Raw genomic sequence first — 8,535 nt, forward strand, 5'->3', positions numbered from 1 at the left:
GCTCAGTGAGTGGGGGCCATTTCACGACTGCTCCAAGGGTTTTCAAAAATAACTTGATCAATTAAAGAGCCATTATGATTTTAAAACTAGCTCATTTAAAGTCTCCAATTAGTTTTAAAGAATGTTTTCAGTGGATATCACAGTTTCCCTACATTTCAGAAACCTTATTTTGTCTGCTGGTGCAGTTGTTCCACCGAAACTTGTATTTTTCTTTCTTTTCTTATGTTAGTCTCAACATCATGGGATCTTGCATTGCCAGTGCTTCACAGCATTGCAACAAAGAAGTGGATCGCAGATGATCATAAGCCTATGATGCCAAATGAAGCTGTGCAGCAGGAGCACGCCACAGATGAATTACAGGAAGCTGTGAAACCAAATGACAGTGCATCACAGGTTGGAGATAGAAATGATGCAGATCATAGCTCACGTGGGTCTCAAGTGAGCCATCTTGAGACCCACATTACTACCAAATTATAGAGTTTCCTCCACTCGTGCTAAACAGGAAGCAGGACAACGCAGCCATGCTGGAACGTGCCGCAGCGGTTGAAGAAAAAGCAACAAGTTGAGTTTGAATTGGCCAGGATTAGGCAACATCTTGAGCTTGAAACAGCAAGAGTCAAAGCTGAAAAGGAAAGAGGTTAGAGCTGGAGATTGCATTAGCTGAAAGCCAAGCAAAGTTAAAGGTCCTTAAAGAATATGAAAGATCTGAAGATGGTCTGAGAAGTTATGTATCAATACAAAGATCGCAAGGTCGAGGAGTTAAAAAGGAAAGGGTTGGCATGATGCTCCCCACAACAAACTGATGTTATCACTGAGTTACTTGTGAAACAGCAGCAGCTGGCTCAGTTGCCAACAAAGGACATTCCTGTTTTTAGAGGTGATGCACTAGCCTTCATAAGAGCCTCCGAGCATGCAGTAGAGCAAAAGACTGATAACAATCAAGATAAGTTGTATTTCTTGGAACAATTCACTGCTGGCGAACCACAGGAGCTAATTCACAGTTGTGTACACATGACTCCTAGCAAAGGTTACCGTGAGGCCAAACAGTTGCTACATAAGCACTATGGAGATGAGCTAAGGATCGCAAATGCATTCATTTAGAAAGCACTCAAATGGCCCCAAGTGAAAAATGATGACAGCAAAGCATTAAATGCTTATGTTATGTTTTTGACTGGATGTCGCAACATCATGGAGGATGTTGAATTTTTGGAAGAGATGGATAATCCTACCAATCTACGTACAGTGATATCCAAGCTGCCCTACAAAACCCAAAAACATTGGCGTGTTGAGGCATTTGAATTCCAAGAGAAAAGGGGTAAAAGAGCAAGATTTGCTGACTTCATGAACTTCATAGACCGCCAAGCTAAAATAGCTATGGATCCACTCTTTGGTAATATCCCAGACAACCATGTAATGACAAGTGGAAAGAGTGACCAAAGGGAAAGGTATCCAGCAAAGAAAGCGTTTCGGGGAAGCAATTTTGCCACCAACATTCCACTGAGAACAAAAGACCACAAGAAAACAAACATTAAAACAGAAAACTTAATCAAAACAGTTGAGTGCTTTTGAGAAGCCATGTTTTTACTGTCAGCAGCTTCACACTCTTGTTTCTTGTGGCAAGGTTAAGAATCAACCACACAAAGAACAAGTAGACTTGTGGAAGTCAAAAGGACTCTGTTTTGGATGTTTGGTTTCTGGGCGTCTCAGCAAGTTCTGCAAACGAAGAATGGAATGTAAAGAATGTTCACTAAAATCTAAAATGAGTGTTAAATACATAGAGACATACGCCTTTTTAGACCCGGGAAGCACGGAAACATTTTTGCACTGAAGATCTGCAAAGGAAACTGAATGTTAAAGGAAAGCGTACACAGATACTCCTAAGTACCATGAGTCAAGAAAACCCAGGAGAACAGAAACTCATGAATAGTTTTGTTATATCAGACCTGGAAAGTGTGTGGGTTGGAAGATTCCAAGTTCCACTGACTTACCCAAGGTGTTTACTCACACTAGTATACCTGTGAGTAGTGGAAACATACCCAAACTGTCAGACATTCATAAATGGTCGTATCTACATGAAGTGAGGCTACCAGAGATAGAGGCTAGTGTAGAGCTGCTTATATGAGTTAACTGTGCAAAAGCAATGGAGCCATGGCGTGTCATTAATGGACAAAATGGAGGTCCTTGTGCAGTGAAGACCACCATTGGTTGGGTTGTGAATGGACCCATAAGCAAAGAACTAAACGGCACAGAAGACAAGAACCACATTTCTCAGTAAGCAGAATCTCCTTGGTGGAAGTTGAGAAGCTTCTAGTCCAACAGTACAATATAGATTTTTCAGAACATAATTATGATGACGAAGAGGAAATGTCACAAGAAGACAAAACAGTTTCTAAGATCAGTAGAAAAGACAACGACCTTCGAAAATGACACTATAGCATTGGATTGCCGCTCAGGAATGAAAATATCCAAATGCCAAACAACCGTTGTGTTGCAGAACAGCGAATAGCATGTTTGCTCTGGAAGTTTAAGAAGAATCTTCAATTTTTTTGAAGAGTACAAGGCTTTCGTGGAAAACATCATCACCAAGGGCTATGCAGTTCATGTGCCAGACCACCAGTTGAGCCATGATGACAACAGAGTGTTCTATATACCACACCATGGGGTGTATCACCCGAAGAAGAGAAAGTTGCGAGTCGTGTTTGACTGTACGGCTTCATACCAGGATATGTCTCTAAACAAGGAGTTACTGCAGGGACCGGATCTGACTAACATGCTGGTGGGTGTTCTTTTAAGATTCCATGAAGAACCAGTAGCGCTGATGGCAGACATTGAATCAATGTTTTACCAAGTCAATGTACCAGAACGAGATGCTGATCTACTTCGTTTTCTTTGGTGGCCAGATGGCAAGCTGGATGAGCCCATGAAGAAATATAGGATAATGGTGCACCTCTTTGGAGCTACTTCCTCACCAAGTGTCACCTCATATGCGCTAAGAAGAACGGCAGAAGATCACAAGGAAGAAGCGTCTCCAGAAGCTGTTTAGACAGTCCTGTGCAACTTCTACATAGATGACTGTCTGAAAGGTGTAGCTACAGAAGAAGCTGCAGTGAAATTAGTCAGTGATCTTCGTGCTTTGTGTACCAGTGGAGGGTTTACATTAACAAAGTGGACAAGTAACAGTAGGAAAGTGTTGATCTCAATTCCTGAAGAACACAGAGCAAGTGAAGTGAAAGATCTGCATCTTAGGCATGACACTGAGAGAACTCTCATTGTACAGTGGGACATAGAAACAGATACCTTCACTTACACCATAAAGCTGCAAGACAAGCCAATAACCAGAAGAGGCATTTTGTCAGTCATTAATTCCATATGTGACCCTCTTGGCTTTTTAGCACCAGTCATCTTGCCTGCGAAACTTTTGTTGAAAGATCTCTGTAAAGAGCAGCATGGTTGGGACAAAGAGATCAACGAAAAGCATGCAAAATTTTGGAGAAAATGGCAAGAAGATGTTGTACTCCTCTCTAACTTCCATTTGAGTAGATGCCTAATGCCTACAGGTTTGGATGCACTGTTGTTGTGCAGTTGCACCATTTTTCTGATGCTTCAGATTATGCATGGAACTGTCTCCATCAACCTGTTGATGGAAAACAGACGAGGCAAGAGACATTGCGCTTTACTCATTGGGAAATCAAGAGTTTCTCCACTCAAGAAAATCACAATCCCCATGCTTGAGCTGACTGCAGCAGTGATTTCAGTGAGGATGGACAGATTACTGCGACAAGAGCTTCATGTTCCTCTGCAACAGTCAGTCTTCTGGACAGACAGTACAACTGTGCTTAGATACGTTGCCAGTGAAACATCTCGCTTCAAAACCTTTGTTCCAAATAGAGTTTCGCTGATTTGTGAAGCAACCAAGCCATCGCAATGGAAGTATGTGACATCGGCAGAAAATCCTGCAGATCAAGCAAGCAGAGGCTTAATGGCAAAGGATCTGTTGGAAGGAGGTTCATGAATTCACGGGCCGAACTATCTTCTAGATGAAAATGAATGTCCAGAACAGCCAGTGTGAAAGAAGGAAAACCTTCAAAATGATCCACAAGTCAAGACTTCAGCAAGTGTTAATATACACTTAAAGTTGAAGAAGGCATGGAACCAATGAACCGTGTGATTGACTACTATTCAGACTGGAATAAACTGAAAAGATCAGTGGCCTGGATGACGAAGCTAAGGGAGGGGCTGTGGATTGTTAAAAGAAGAAAGCGAACATTCTCAAAAATAATCCAGAAAAATGAAAATGATCCTGAAAAGCAAAAATTTAAGTTGCAGGTGCACATGGAGAAATTTAAATCTGCAATGGAAAGAAAGGCACTTGCTTTGGAGGATCTTGAGGCTGCCAAATCAGAAATTGTTCGCTTCACCCTACAGAAAGGAAGACATCTCAGTTGTGGCAGTCAGTTGTTCAAATTAGACCCAGATCTTCGTGATGGGATGCTGAGAGTTGGTGGCAGACTCAATACATCGGGCTTGCCAGAAAATGCTAAACAACCAACAAAAATCTCTGAACTCATCTTGACGGACATCCATCAAAGAACTAGTCACTGCGGTCAAAATTACGTGCTGGCGCAGCTGCGATGCAGATATTGGTTTCCACAAGCCAATTTGGCAGTTAGAAAGATAATCAAACAAATGTCAAACTTGCCGTAGGATTTCTGGAAAGGTTGGTGAGCAGAAGATGGACACAGATTCCTGTATCAATGCGATTCGACGTTCATTTGCAGAAGAGGTCAAGTCACCATAATGAGGTCAGATAATTCACAAACTTGTGGCAGCTGAAAGGGAGTTGAGGGAGACCATTCAACGACTGGATAATGACAAAATAGAAAGAGTCCTACAACCAAAAGGTTAAAGTGGATTTTTATCAGCCCCAGCTGCTTCACATAAAGGTGGGGTTCTGGGAGAAACAAATTCAAACAGTGCGGCGAATTCTCACGCTCCTTTTTTTTGCGCCTGTACCGTTTGGTTCTTTAGTTGTCAAGAATTGCTGTCTCTGAAGGCAACAAAGATACCAACAGTCCATTTGATCGACTTTGTTGTTATTATATTTAATTTTGATTTTATTTTCAGTTGTTACAGATGGGACAGTACATGGCTGGGGGATAGGAAAGGTGAGAAACAAAAATGAAGGAAAAGAGGGGAAGAGGGAGAGAGAGAAAGGGCACTTAAAAAAGAAAAAAAAATCTCTCCGGATCACCTGTTGAGAGAAAAAAAAAAAGAGAAAAGAAGCACAAAAGAGAGCAACGTAATAAACACAACACATCGCATTTATCTAGCCAAGTGTAAATAACCAGTAAATACTAATATTGACTGTTGTTGTGCAGCATGCAGGACCGACAGCGCACAGTGTGCTTTGAGGTAGCACCAAGACAGGTGTAGTTTGTGTCTATGGACAGTAAACACCCGTGTGTACACCAGTGTGCACACCTGTGTGGATGAGCACGCTTGTATTCAAAAGGTTTCTCTATGTAACGATCTGCTAGGAGCAGTGGTTCCCAAACTTTTTCGGTTAGGCCCCGCCTTTGTTTTACAAAAAAATCTTCGCGCCCCAACCACCTCCAACCACACACACCCATATTTTGTTTTAAACTCCCGTGCAGTTATTTCACACCTTAAACATTTAGTAAACAATGAAACTAATAAAAGTAAACTGCAATAAATTACAGGCAGCAATAAAATAAACTATTACTCTTTTACGCCACTGTCCACACCTACACGGGTATCTTTGAAAAATGCAGCTTTTTTTTCTATCGTTTGGACCTTTCGTCCACATGTAAACAGCGTTTCGATTCAAAGAGAGGAGATTTTTTACAACTCAAGTTTTTGCGTTTACGTGTGGACGAGGAAATACGGAGTTTGTCACGCAAGCATTCAAGGTATGTGCTTTTTTCATGCTGTGCGCCACGTTATTGTTTACATGAGAAGAATTCTACAGTGGCGGAAAAGAGACAAAATACTGTTAATCTGACTAGCTGCAGTTTTACACGCTTACATACACACACGCAGCTTACTGTCCTCGCCATTTTACAAAGGCAGAGGCGTCACGGTGTGATTATTTTACGTTGGTAGTTGCTTTTTTTTCCTCCGTGTTGTAATAATATTCACCCTGCTATCAATACACTTTTCAAAAAATGTCTCTCGATTGCATAAATTGGGTTCCAAAATACATAAACAACTGTGGGAGTACTGTTTGTCCGTGATTTGACACCAAGGGAACCAATTGTGGCAAGAGCAGCCTGATATTTATATCCCACTGTAACTTTACTGTATAAAGAGCTAACATCTCCAAAATGTCAGGAGTAGTTAGTCATTATGAGAAGTGTTTGTGAACAAAAAATCAAGAACGTGGGATACTGTTTGTCCGTGATTTGGACAGCCCAGCGCGTGCTCCCAACGCAGGGGAAACTAATTCTGTCGGCTGACCTACCTTGGCACTTGTGCAGGTGAAGCCAAAGGCAAGATATGCTTCATCATATTTCTAGTATTTGGCTTGGAATGAACTTGGTTTGAAAACATATTTGGCGATGCTTCATCTTCTGCTTTGCATTTGTGTGGGAGCCCCGTCAAAAACCTCTCCATTATGCTAGCTGTGTCCAAGGGTTCTTTTTTTTTTTTTAATTCATACTGAGGCCCCTCCCGCGATGGCCCCCCTAGGGAGAACGCCCCCCACTTTGGGAACCTCTATGCTATGACATGATACTGATATTGCTAGGTTGAACACATGTTAAAGGAGAGAGTGTGAGTGGATAAGAAAAGAGTGTAGTGGATTCTTATCTGGAGTGCAGTCAATATAACCATGGAGTGGTGCCGGGGTTGCGGTAGAGCTGTCTGTCCACATAGAGCAGGTCCACGGCGATGACGGCACGGGGGAATCTTTCTGGATAAAATTATGTCGGACTGGGAACAAGACCATGCGACGTTCCAGGATCTCTTTGGGGAACTGGTCGTTCACGCTGAAATCCGTTCCTTTCAGCTCCCTGCCACGACTCTTCATCTGTTCCTTTTGTTTGAAGTGGCCGAATTTGGCCACAGTTACACGTGGTCTCCCGGTCGCTGACCTCACGGCCCCCATACGATGCACTTTCAAAGGCGATGTTCTTCACAGTGTCCTCCGGCAGCTTCAGGTGGATTTTAATGAAGCTTTTCACCGTTGTTTCCGCGTCCTCTCCGGCCGATTCTGGAATACCAGAAAACACAAGTTTATCGCTCATGCTACGGGCTTGTAGATCGATAACGGTCTCTTTTATTTTTTATTTTCTATGTTTAGCTGGGTCACATTTTCGGTGAGAGATTTGACCGACTCCCGTAGCGTGGCGTTTTCAGCAGCAAGTGTTTCCACCTGCTGCCCGCAGAACTCCAGGAATTTTCTCAGAGATTTAAATTGGTGTAAAATCTCCACCAGGGACAGAAAAGCATTGAAACTGGACAATCGCTTGTCGATTTAATCCAGGATGTCTGCAAAGACTTTGCCGGCAGGTGATGTTGTGCCCGGGGAGTCTCCCGGGTGACATCTTTTCGATGACGGCGTCTCAATTCTGGCCAGGGAAGATGCACTTTGGGCCTTCTTCATCACTATGTCCTGGAAGCACCGATCTATGAAATCTTGGAGAGCATCTAAACTCTCCCCGTTGTCCTCCAGGATGTTAGAGATGAAATGATAGATGTTGTTAGTTCTATAAAAATTGATTAGTATATTTAGTATACTTGAAGCTTAAAGAAACTTTGTCAAATTCTACGCTACCATTTGCTTTTTTCCCGCCAAATCTCCGGCGTCTGACGTCACCTACAACATGGGTTGCTTACCTTTTCCCATCACTTCCGTCACTTACCTGCCTCCTCTTTTTCTTTTTCTTTCTTACCTTTGAGAAAGTTCCACTTAATTTTTTTAGAAAAAAGAAAATTTATAATTAAAATGACAAACTCTCCAAACAATATTTTTTTAGCTTTGACGTGTTTAATAACTATTTATTGATTGAACTATAATGTAAGCGCAGTGCTGGGTGCAGGGGCTCTATATGCCTTGTGGGGGATGCTGACAATTATAAAACTGTTGTGTCTATATCAAGCTTTTAGCCAAATATAAGCAGAGATATTTGTATCTTTCTTAAAAATCCAGATCCTTACAGATATTTGAGAAATGGATCAACAGCTATCACTACTTGAAGCACTCTAAGTCCTGCAGTTGATCCAGAGCAGCTGGTCTCAGAAAATGAAGAAAAGCCTGATCACCTTCTCCACAAAAACAAGGTGAGTTTTAATGTTGTGATTGATTTAGTTTTTCAAGGGATGTATGTTACTTGATTATAAACTGTTTATGTTGCAACAGAATGCTGTTATGTGTATGCAACTCTATGTGTATTATAATCCTTTGTAGGGCTGTGCGATATAACCAAAATCTCATATACACATTTCTCATCCCGATAACGATATATATCGCAAAATAGTGCATTTTCTGTAAATTCTGTGAATCTCGGGCAACTC

The sequence above is a fragment of the Simochromis diagramma genome, unplaced genomic scaffold (assembly GCF_900408965.1).
Source record: "Simochromis diagramma unplaced genomic scaffold, fSimDia1.1 OVJJ01000413.1, whole genome shotgun sequence".
NCBI lineage: Eukaryota > Metazoa > Chordata > Actinopteri > Cichliformes > Cichlidae > Simochromis > Simochromis diagramma.